The sequence below is a fragment of the Heteronotia binoei genome, chromosome 1 (assembly GCF_032191835.1).
Source record: "Heteronotia binoei isolate CCM8104 ecotype False Entrance Well chromosome 1, APGP_CSIRO_Hbin_v1, whole genome shotgun sequence".
Taxonomy (NCBI): domain Eukaryota; kingdom Metazoa; phylum Chordata; class Lepidosauria; order Squamata; family Gekkonidae; genus Heteronotia; species Heteronotia binoei.
In genome coordinates, this window is record NC_083223.1 from 52,252,411 (window position 1) to 52,264,410 (window position 12,000).

Genomic DNA, 12,000 nt, shown 5'->3' on the forward strand with positions numbered 1-12,000 from the left:
TCTCTGTTACGAGATGGAAGCAACAGTTCACTTGTTAGATTCCAGGAAGGTGGAGGCAACAGTGCTAGGGTGGAAGATACCCTTCCTTTAAAAACAAAAACAGAGATGGCTCAACAGCGTTAAGCTGTGCACCAAAAACCACTCCTTCCTCTCTGGCTGCATATTTCCTGAAACTCTTCCAGGAGTCTGTTTTTAGAGACTACTGTGAGACATTACTCTTCTGGCAAGCTAAAGAGAAGCCACAGCTACACAGATGGTGGTGGGCTCTTTACATTCCGGTGCTTTAATTGGTTTTTTTAAACTGAATAATTATTGGTGTGTGTGGGGAGTTTGTATTGAAATTACTTAACAGTGTAGGGGAGAAATATAGCCATGTGCTGTTTCTGGGGTTAGTCTGCAGAGCATGTGGGGACAGAGCCCCTGTAATCCTGTGAGTGCAGCTAGGAACAGGGTTGGTAAGCAGGGCCTGGTTCCTAAATACAAAAAGGGGGATTTAGAATTTGTGACTGTGGATGTTAAATTATTGGTCTAGCTGGATGTTGAAGAGACGTGAAGATAGGAGTTTGTTGTTCTTAACAGTATGCGGATGCACATGTACTTAAATATTTGATGCATCTTGAAAGATCTCATAACCTTTTCCAACAGTGCTACTGTAGGGGAGCAGGAAAATCTCCCTCTTCAGAAACAACTAGCTGGTAGGGGCTCCTTCATAAATGAAATGATACCACACCTCTTGTTTGCCCTGCCATAGAGGAGCTTAGGAGTTTCCAGCAGGGAAACAGTTGGCACTTTTGGGAACAGCACATGAGTCTTGCACATTCCACTTCAGTATGCCTTATTCCCTGTGCAAAATGAGATGGTGTTGCATGGTCCCCTTGCTCTGGGTGCAAGAGGTCACATTAGCAGACAGGAGGCTTTTCCTACAGGATTCTGGCTGACAATCCCTGTCTGATTCAGGCAAATCAAATAATATCATTGCATTTGTGTTAAATGCTGTCAAGTCACTTCCAATTTTTGCTCTCTCTATGAATTAATGGCTTCCCAAATGTCCTGTCATTAAAAGCCTTGTTCAGGTCTTGTAAACCTGAGGCTTCCTGTGGCTTCCTTGGTTGAGTCAATCTGTCTCATGTTGGATTTCTTTTCCTGCTGTCTTCAACTTCTAGCATTACTGTCTTTTCCCGTGACTCTTGCCTTCTCATAATGTGATCAGGGTATGATAGCTTCAATTTAGTTATTTTCACTTCTAGGGAGAGTTCGGGCTTGATGTGATCTACCACCCACTTATTCGTCTTTTTGGTGCTCCATGGTATCTGTAAAACTCCCAATACAGCATTTCAAATGAATCAACTTTCTTTGTTGTACCAACTTTCACTGCCATGTTGAAGAGTAATTGGAACTCCTATGGTATGAATTATCTTGATCTTGGTCACTATTGACCCATATTTAAGTATCTTTTCTAGCTTCTTCATAGCTGCCCTTCCCAGTCACAATCTCCTCCTGATTTCTTGGTTGCAGTCTCCCTTTTGGCTGATGATAGAGCCAAGGAGGAGAAAATCTCAAACAATTTCAATTTCTTCATCAGTCTTAAAGTTGTTTATTTCCTCAGTAGTGATTACGTTTGTCTTGAGGCTCACCTGTAATCCTGCTTTGCTGCCTTCTACGTTAACCTCATCAGGAGTTGTTTCAAGTCTGTATTGTTTTCTGCCAGTAATGTGGTGTCCTCTGCATATCTCAAATGGTGAATGTTCCCTCCACCAATGTTTACTCCTTCTAAATCTAATCCATCTTTAAAAAAAAATGATCTGTATGCAGATTGAACAGACAAGGAGACAAAATACATCTTTGTGTGAAACCTTTGCCATTTGGAAACCATTCTGTTACTTCATATTCTGTCCTACCAGTAGTCTCTTGTCCAGAGTATAGGTGGCGCTTCAGAACAATCTGATGTTGTGGCACCCATATTCCTTTTAAAACCCAACTATAGCTTTTCCTGATCCCACCCAGTTGAAAACTTGGCTGTAATCTATGAAACAACAGGTGATTTTCTTCTGAAGTTCTCTTGTATGCACCAGTAGTCACAGTCACAATCCCACCCCTTGTGTGTCTCTAAAAGTGTGATTCTCTGTTGCCACCACCCCACAATATGAATCATAGCCTCCCAAGTAACCTGTGCCTTGGGGAATCTTGGTAAGCCAGCCTCTGAGCAGGTATAAAGGGCAGACCTTCCAGTTCCCCCTTGCATGTGTGTCCTTAGTGTGCAACAGCAGTCTTCAGTGTGTAGGTAGGATTTGAGTCACAGCTTTCTTAAACAGGAAAGAAGTTTTGTTACTAAAGATTAAACTAGAGCACATAAATGCAAAATAGCCATCATAGGAGATCTAGATATAAGGAAAATGAAAATAAAACATGAGTCTAAGTTGCAGTACAAGGCATTTACGTAGAGGGAGCAAACATACCCCAACCTCTCTACTCCCCCTTGATAGGATAATAGGTCCCACAGGTCGCAACCAAAAGTCCCCTCTGTGGGGTGCTGACGCACAAAATTTTAGCTGGCAACACCAGGATTTTTGTGTCAGCTCACAAGTGAATTGAGAAGGCATTTCCCTCCTCCATTGGAAACGATGAAGGATGGGGGCAGCTCCTGGAGCCCATAGACGTAGACCCCCTGGTCTAATCTTTCTGAAATTGGGGGGGGGGGGAGTTGAGTAGAGGCACCTGCAGCTATACTGCAAATTTAGTGCCTCTACCTCAAAAAAACAGCCCCCCTAAGAGCTCCAGATACCCCATATTGGTTCTCTGTTATGGCCTATGGGGACCATTGACTATAATAGTTCCCATAGGTTATAATGGAGCCAGAAAAAAATCTGAGGGTTTTTTTTTGCATACCCCTATTATGTTTTTCAGTATGATTTGTAAGCTGCCTTGAGTTACAGAGAGAAGTGGGATATAAACATTTGAATAAGTAGTTTGGGCAGGTTGATAACATTTAAGCAACTTCCTGTTAGGTTAGGCAGTGATTGTTTCACCTCCGTTATATTTGACCTGTAATGCTGGTTGTCATATTTCATTTAACAAAACCTGAAGTCGACTGCAAGAGTGCTGGTATGTTTTCTGCTGCTCAACACAGGACAGCAGTCCAAGGCCCAGTCTATCAGTACAGTGGACTGGGGTGGGTAGGTCTGTTCTCCAGGGGCTAGGTCTACAATATAGTGGAAAGGGGTGGGTAGACCTATTCTCCAAAGGCCTGGTCTACTCCATAGAGGACATTTTCTGTAATGAAATTTGACTTGATTCTGTTTTCTCTTACAGTGTTTAAATTATTCTTAAATATAGTTTAAAATAATTCATTCTAAGATTTTTACAAGGTTATGGAAATAATCTGAAACCTAATTTACATGATAATGAAATGTAGACTTGCTCACAACTTTAATGCCACTAGCTTTATTTTGCTGACAAGGTAGAATTTTCACTCACAACACTGGAGCTTAGAGGGAACATTGAGACTCGCAACATCTGGACAAAGTGTTTGAATGCAGAACCAAGAAGATGCCATCTTTTAAAACTTACTGCTTTGGTGGAAAGTCCCCCCTGCCCCCAAATCCAGAGTTAGATGCTCTAAGCTCTGCCAATCAGGTCCTTTATATAGCCTTTGTCTCTCTTCCCCATTATGATGTCATCATCTCCTTCTCTGGCAGGCAGGCCAAATGGACTTTTTCCCACTGAAACTCAGTACCTGTTTTTCTTAATTCTCCCTGTCTTGGGGAAATAAACAGTTTTCATGGTTTCATGGTCCCCAACCATAACAGCAGCCATAAATTTGCAATATGATCTCTATCACCTCTTCCTTCTCTGAATCCAGCTTGAACATCTGGCTTTTCTCATTCTGTATATGGTAACAGTCTTTATGTAAGATTTTGAGCATCACGTTATTTGCATGAAAAAATTACACAATGGTCTGATAGATGCTGCTGTCCTTGACATCTCCTTTTTTCAGAGCTGGAATGTAGATTGCTTCCAGCACGTGGGCCATTGTTTCATTTCCCATATTTTGTTGGCATATTTTGTTAAGATTTTGATGGACTCGGTGTCAGTGGCTTGAAATAGCTCTATTCATGCCCCATCTACTCCAAATCATTTGTTTCTCCCAGTTGCTTTCAGAGCTGCTTTCACTTGACTTGTTAAAATTGCGGGTGGTACTTCAAAAGATTCTTCTTGGAAGGAGTCTATCCTTCCATCTTTTTTGTATAGTTCTTCAGTTTATTGTTCACATTTTATTTTGTCCTACTCAGTTAACTTATTTTCATGTTGATCTGTGCCTGTAATTTCCCCTTGATTTCTTGGAACAGATCTTGTTCTCTTTTTCTTTACACTGGTTGTTATAATATTTCTCTTTGTCTCTACATGTTAGTGAATGTTACCTTTTACTTTAGTTTCTCATCTGTCTTTAGATATTTTAAGAATGTCAGCAGTCATCTATTGATGGTTATGTCGATAGACGTTCTATGAAGTTTAGTTTTATTTGGTCAGACTTTGTATTAGTGCTCAACCTCTTGTGGTACATCTCACATACCTCCCCCACTATTAGAGCAGTCCCATTTCTTCTGTGTTTGTAATTTTCTGAGTTAAAACATTATGTAACTTTCTGACTGAAAAATGTCCTAATCCAGTCACTCCCAGGACTGCAACATTTAAATGTTCAATTTCTCAATTTATGATTTTGTGCTTTACTTGATTAATACTTTTCTGATTTTTGATATATGTGTCAAACAGCTTTGGACTTTCCTTTGCATTTATTCACACAAACAACTGAATGTTCTTTCAACTTTAGCCCAGTTCCATCATTATACTTGTCCTCTTCTCTGCTTCAGTAGCTGATTGTGTGCCATCTGACGGGGGGTGGGGGGGGGTTGTGTCTTTCAGCAGTATATTGTTCTTTATTTTGGATTGTCTCATCATAGGGTTTTTCAGGGCTTTTTTTGTAGCAGGAACTTCTTTGCATATTAGGCTACATCCCCCTGATGTAGCCAGTCCTCCCAAGAGCTTACAGTGGGCCCTGTAAGAAGAGTCCTGGAGAGTTGGCTACATCAGGGCTGTAGTTTAATATGCAAAGGAGTTCCTGCTACAAAAAAAGCCCTGGCCAGTTTTCGAGCTAAAAGATGGTCAGAAGTGGTTTACCATTGCTGCCTTCTGTGCATTACTAACCAGGGGTAGCTGAAGGGACCCTGCCATTGTCTATGAAAGATCCTTCGCCAGTGTTACCTTCCACCGTAGCTACCCTTCAAGGATTTCTCTGCCCCCCCCCCTTCCCATTGGAACTATGCTTATGTGGCTGTCAATCCCTGAAGAGGGTGGATATACCTTAGTCTGGTGTTTCAGCTGTGTTCATTCTGTCTTGAGTGACTCTGCTAGTCACCCTCTTGATGGAGTCTAAACTCCTTATGGTATTGCTCTCAACTTTGCTGACACATACAAACCTCATCACCATGTTAAGGTGGCATTTTCATAGTCCTAAAAATTTTTCTCTCTCGACAAATCTTGTAGCAGTTTTATTTAGGAAAAGTACCACATGTCAGCCTTGAAATGAAGTTAACTTTTTAAAATGCTAGCTGTCTCAACACCATGGTTTCTTTTGTGTATATGTTTGAAATCTTGTGCACAAGGTTAAATTTTACTCAGGAAAATCAATGTTGTACAAGCCTGTCCTATTTAAGCCAATGCAGTTGGCTAGTTTATGTAGGGGAATGGCTAATTTAGCTTTTGTTATAGCTTTGTTAAAAAATGGAAAGCTAATGTTCATTACAAGACAGTTTAGGCTTAGCTTTTTTAAACCTTTCTATCCCATTATATTTTACACTTTCCATTATCTTCTTCTCAGCAGTGAGAAGTAAGCAAATACCCTCCCACCAGGTGTATTGTCATTGTGCCATGATCACCTCAGCTTACCTGTATAGTACAACTTGTGTTTTTCAGATTCTGCTAATGCACATCCCAGCTTCTGTGGCAGCAGCTGAGCAAAACAAAGCGAGTGAAAGTTATATCCAGTTTTATCTAAGTAATACTATGTTCAGTACATTGAATTAGTGGTTGCGGGGGGGAGGCGTAGTGACAAGTAACTTGGGCTTACAGCTTACATGCAAAGCAACCTCAGTTGTGATGAGAAATTCATTCTAGTCTCATTCGCCTGCATTTTCTTGCATGGCTGCTCTGCAGTTTGACTTTAACGCTGCTCACATTCTCTGAGATTATTAACGACCTCTCCTGCCCAGACTCCTCTTCATATTCCCTTTCATCCATCAGAGTGTGGTGCTGTTGATTGTTCTCTCCTTGAACTTGTGAGGCAAAAGTCATTTGCTGATCTCCCTGGGAGGCGATGGCTCAGAATACACAGCAGATGTTTTCTTCCTTGACTCTTCTCCCTCATAGCACTTCTTCCCTTCTGCTTAGGTTATTGCTTATCTCACCAGAAGGAGGAGATGTTGTCTTGGCATCTGCTTGAAGAAAACTCGGGCTGTGTGAAATGACAGAGTATTTCTGATCTTTAAATTGCAGGGATTGAGCAAATACTTTCACAAGGGGTTCCTCCCCCAAACCCCTGCCACTTTCTAGTACACTTGCATTTCTCAGTTCAGTGGTAGAGTGAGAGAGATACTTTATGAGACTCGGAAACTCTTGTGCTTCAGCTAATTTTGTGTGAGGTGCTTTGTATTACAGAAGTTCCTTAGTAAGACTGCCTGATAATAACAATAAATGTGAAGAGCTGAGATATTTTGCTTTTAAATGGGTTAAGTGGGTTCAAAAGGAAGGAAGCTGAAAGAGAAGGGCTCTCTTGCAAAGTACAAGGGAAGGGCCTCTACACCTTAGCACTTATTCACACACTGAAACCATTCTTCAGGAGGATTGCTGTGGAGAAGTGCTGCCTCCTATTGACATGTGAGTGTTTCATGCAGCACCAGCACCCTTTCCCACCTGCCTTTTTAAGCTTTGTATCCCTGGACTGAAGGGAAGGCCTGCTGAAAGGGTCAATCTCCTCTTCCAACTGTTAATTCTATATAGCTACCACTTTTCTGTTCCTTATTCATTTTGGTCTAGGAAGGAAGAACTGCTAATCTTGCTCAAAAGAACCCATAAAGATTATCTGGATTCAGTGGGAACTGTTTTGGAGTCCAGCACGTTACCTTACCAACTTCTTGTTAAACTATTAACTGGGAAGAGGTGCTTAAATTGCTTTTTAATCAGGGAGTGGCTTACAGAAAACCGTTAGCTGTGATCTGGGCAGTATTTTCATGTGTAACTTGCTTCAGAAGCTAGGCTGTATCTGTGCTAGTATTTGCCAAGATGATTATCTGCAGCTTGTAAAAACAGTTGTCATTATTTAGACCTACCAAGAGCAATGGTCTGTTCAACTCATCCCTACTTTAGGGCTTTTCATAATTGCTTAGATGAGACGTACAGTCATTTTAAATTAAATGTGTTTCCTAAGCAACATAGGAAATGGTTAATACACTGTATACTACATAGAACAAGCTTACTGGGTCTGTAGAATTAAGTGAACTGAGGCAATCATTGTGTGCATACTACTGAACACTCTGGGACTTAGTTTCAGATAAACACACATTTGGCTACACATCAGTGTGGATGGGGAAGGAATCATATTGCAGAGCAGGTTTTTAAGTTGTGTTCTTGGCCCTAAAAGTATAGTTTATACCAGGGATAGGTGAACTGTGACTTGGGAGTCACATGGCTCTTTCACACATTTTGTGGCTCCTGAATCTCCCACTGCCCCATCAGCAGGCTTGGAGAAGGCATTTCTCTCTTTAAATCACTTTTCCAGGCCAAGCTAGTTGGTGGCTTAGAGAATGCATTTAAACTTGCTTGCTTTCCACCTCCACCTTCCCCCATCTATTCGCTTCCCTTCCTCCCTTCCTTCCTGTCTTGCGACTCTCAGCCATCCAACATTCTTGTCTTATAGCTCTCAAACATCTGATGTGTATTCTATGTGGCAAGTTTGGCCACCCCTGGTTTATACTTAGCATATATGCATTTGTAGGATTAAGGCCATTTTTAGGTTGGACCCTTGTTAATGAAAGAATAGAGCTTTTTCACCCCTCTCCACTGAAGCTTCCAAACCCATGTAGTTATTAGTCCATATGGGTCCAGCAACTGGGGAAGGGAAATGTGGAAAAGTTCCACTACAGTACCTTCTGTTGATGGATCACAGAATCCAACCTCACGGGTATGGTAGTTCCTGCTGTCCCAAGTTGCAGGAAATTTCTTTCTGAGGATATTGGGGTGGGGGAGGCATCCATCATGCTGTTAAGTGTCGATATAAAAACAAAAAGGTAATTCTCGCATATCATGTTGATATGTCTGAAAAACAAGAGCCGAAAGTGTTGAAGCAGCTTTTTGTTTGCATATGTGGTGACAGCTTCTATCACGCAGATTTTCTAGACACATTGTCAAGGAATAAAAGAAAGACTTACGGCCACTTACTGTGTTGTTGGGCTTCCTTTGGGAACTTCAACAAGTTACTTAAAAAAAAATCTGGTGTAAATTAACATCAGATCATGTTTATTGTCCAACTGTAGAAGGACTTGAAACCAATGTATATGGAGGACTGAATTCATAAATAATGGGATATGTTATTGCAATAGATGTGAGTAAAATATGGATGACAATACATTTATGGGAGACAGCCAATGATAGGTAATACACAGCCCAAATACGTATAATACTGAATGCAACCTGGATGTCCCTATAATAGAATAATTTCTCCCACAAGTCTCAGTGCAGAATTAAGACTGTGTTGTAATTGAAGCATGTCATCCTGCTCCAGTTACAAAGAAGCCCCTAAAATATTAAGCCTTTGACTAAGGTTGGCACAGAAGTATTGCAAAAACAGGAGCTCTGATAACAGATCTTAGCCCGAAAAAAGATTAATACTGCACTATTTTAACTTTCTGTACCTGAGCAATGAAACCTGAAAATTTAGATGGCCTAATGCTGACAGTTGTTTCTCAGCTACCCCTGGCCAGCTTTCCAGCCTGGGCTGAAAGATTTAAGAAAGTCTTCCATTACTTGCACCTTTAGAGCTCATTTTCTCCCTGCCTATCTGTCTTTTTCAGACAGCCTTCTGGCCTGCTTAGCTTAGAAGAAATTCCTTCAGTTTTGCCTTGAGGGACTAAGGGGGTATTGCAGAGGAGCATCTGACTCAGAATTGATTTGCTCAAGCGTTTCGTGAGGTGCGTTTCCAGCAGTCCAGGGAGCTGGAGAAAATGCAGGCCTCGAGGCATCCGCGGGAGCAGGCAGTTTAGAAAAATCCTGCTGATCGTTTCTGATCCTGCCCTGTGTCAGTTTTGGATACACCAGCAAAATAAAAATCATTTGATACATGGCAAGCTGTGCTCGGCATATGCTTGGAAAGCCGCGAACAAGAGGGGAGCTGAATTAAAAATAATTGAGAAAAAAACACACCAAGATGCAACATTTGGTGTTTCCTTAGGCTCCTGCTGTGAGCTGTGTCTGTCTGGAATTTAATGTTCGAGGATATGTGTATGTATATAGGTTGAGCCTCAAGCACAATAAATTCTTGGGGTCCTGCACAGAAGGGCAACTCTCCTTGTTCTCTCCTGCTAGATGAAAGGCAGTAACACCCACCCGACTTCCCCCTTCTTTAAGCAGGTCCAAGATGATGACAACTTTCCATTTGATGGCTTATGTGGCATCAGAATCAAAGGAATAAGCCATCCACGCACACCCCTGCAGTGAAGCTGTAATACCTGATCTTTGTCCTCTGGCATTGGAAATGCACAGCCCATCTTTCCGGGCCTTTCAGCCTCCCTCTTGTCTTCTAGTGCCATTCCAGAAGCTCCTAGCATTAGAGGTTGCAAAGTTTTAGTGCCTGGTGTGAAAACAAATTAAAGCTGCAGTCCTACATGCCTGCTTACTTGGAGGTAATGGAAGTTATCAGTCCATACATATAGGTAGAGGGTGAGCAGTAAATTAGGACACAACATAATGAAGATGTTCAACAGACTCAAGGACCAAACAGCAATAACAAGCTTAGTTTATATGGTTACCATACACTCAGTCAACACAATCACTGGACCTAAACATCATCAAATACACCATCTCAAGCTCATTCACTTGCTCATCTTCTAACATTGTATATGCCATTAAATGCCAACAATGCCCTTTGGTTGTCTACGTAGGGCAAACAGATCCTATGTCAAAGGATAAATGGACATAAATCTGGCCTCAAGGATCACAAGACTGAGAAACCTGTAAGAGAACAGCCTTCCAGGACATTCCAGCCTTCCAGGACATTCAATGGGTGACCTCAAAGTTGCTGTTCTATTGCAAAGGAACTTCAGGAACAGACTAGAAAGGGAAATTGCTGAGTTGCAAGTTATTAACAACATTCAGAACAATGGAATCCCCAGAACTTAACAGGGATATTGGCTTCTTATCTCACTACATAACACTAACTTCATTCAGTCCTTATATCTGTGTTCTTACCAGTCCTTCAGAAGGGATCATACATTCTTTTATTTCTTATTTGGAACAGTAAAATAGTAGATTGTAGTGTAATGAATAGTAGAATGTAATGTAATTTGAAATGATATATTGAGATGTATTTTTCTGGCCTGGGGACAGGAATTAACTCTACACAACTGCTTGCCCCACTTCAAAAAAGAAGATGCTGTATGGTTGTCTCCATGCTTAAGAGACAGGTGGAGCATAATGGCAGGGTTTCAGTTAATTACTCTCAGCATTTCACAATTAAGTTTACATCTGCCCATCAATCTCCGATCTTGACATTTATTTCCTTCACTGTGCCCCCCCCCCAATTAAACACACGCACATGGTAACCGTATAAACTGTTATTTCCGTTTGATCCTTGAATCTGTTAAATATCTTCATTATGTTGTATGCTAATTTACTGTTCACCTTCTACCTATATGTATGAACTGGTAACTTCAGTTTCATTGTATCTGAGGAAGTCTGCATGCATATGAAAGCTTACACCTTGAAAGAACTCTGTTGGTCTTAAAGGTGCCACTGGATTCAAACATTGTTCTGCTTCAGACCAGCATAAATACCCACCTGAATCTACTTGAATGTATGACAGCCCCAGTGACTAAAGTGGGACTGGTATGCCAGAAAACACACGTAGGACTGGGCTATGCTGCTAAAAATGGAGCATAATGACTAAAGCATGGAAGGTTGAGGGCTTGTAAGATGCCATAAAACAGTTCTACTTAATGGCAGCTCCAAATCTCACCTAGGAGGTTGCACACAGTCTGCAAAACAACTGTTTTTACCAGGAATATGAATGATGACCAAGAACATCTGAAGTCTGCTTTACCACTGCCAAAGCAGAATGTCCTCTCAATAACTTCCATGACTGTGTCACATTTACTTATATAATAAAACCTGGTATTATCAGTAGATGGGGTTAGCTCCTATTACCAAACCTTTCCAGGCCAGGCAAAAAGCCTTCAGGGCTGACATCATTTTTATTGACTCAATCAGACAGCTGTGAGAAGCTTTGGTCTTGGGCTTTTTGCCGTTCATTACCTCTGTGCCCCAGTGGCATCCCCAACCCCAGCACAAAAGAGCCATAGTGATTGACCCTAATGCAGAAACAGAATAGAGGGTGTAATTTCTCCATTTATTCACCAAAACATTTCCACAGACAGAAGGATTTCCCTGCACCAAATGTGATTTTCTCACCTCCTGTGGCAATCAGAAATGATGTTTCTTGGGGCTCTGATCTGGATAGCCCAGACAAGCCAGATCTTGGAAGCTAAGCAGGGCCAACCTTGGGAAGTATTTGGACGGGAGACCTCCAAAGAATGCCAGAGTCAGGACGTAGAGGCAGGTTATCAAGCCACTTCTCTGAACATCCTCCATGCCCCAGTAGGAGTTGCCAGAGGTTGTCATGACTTCCAAGCATGGACACACGCACAAAGAAATGATGTTCCTTTGAGAATAGGGAAC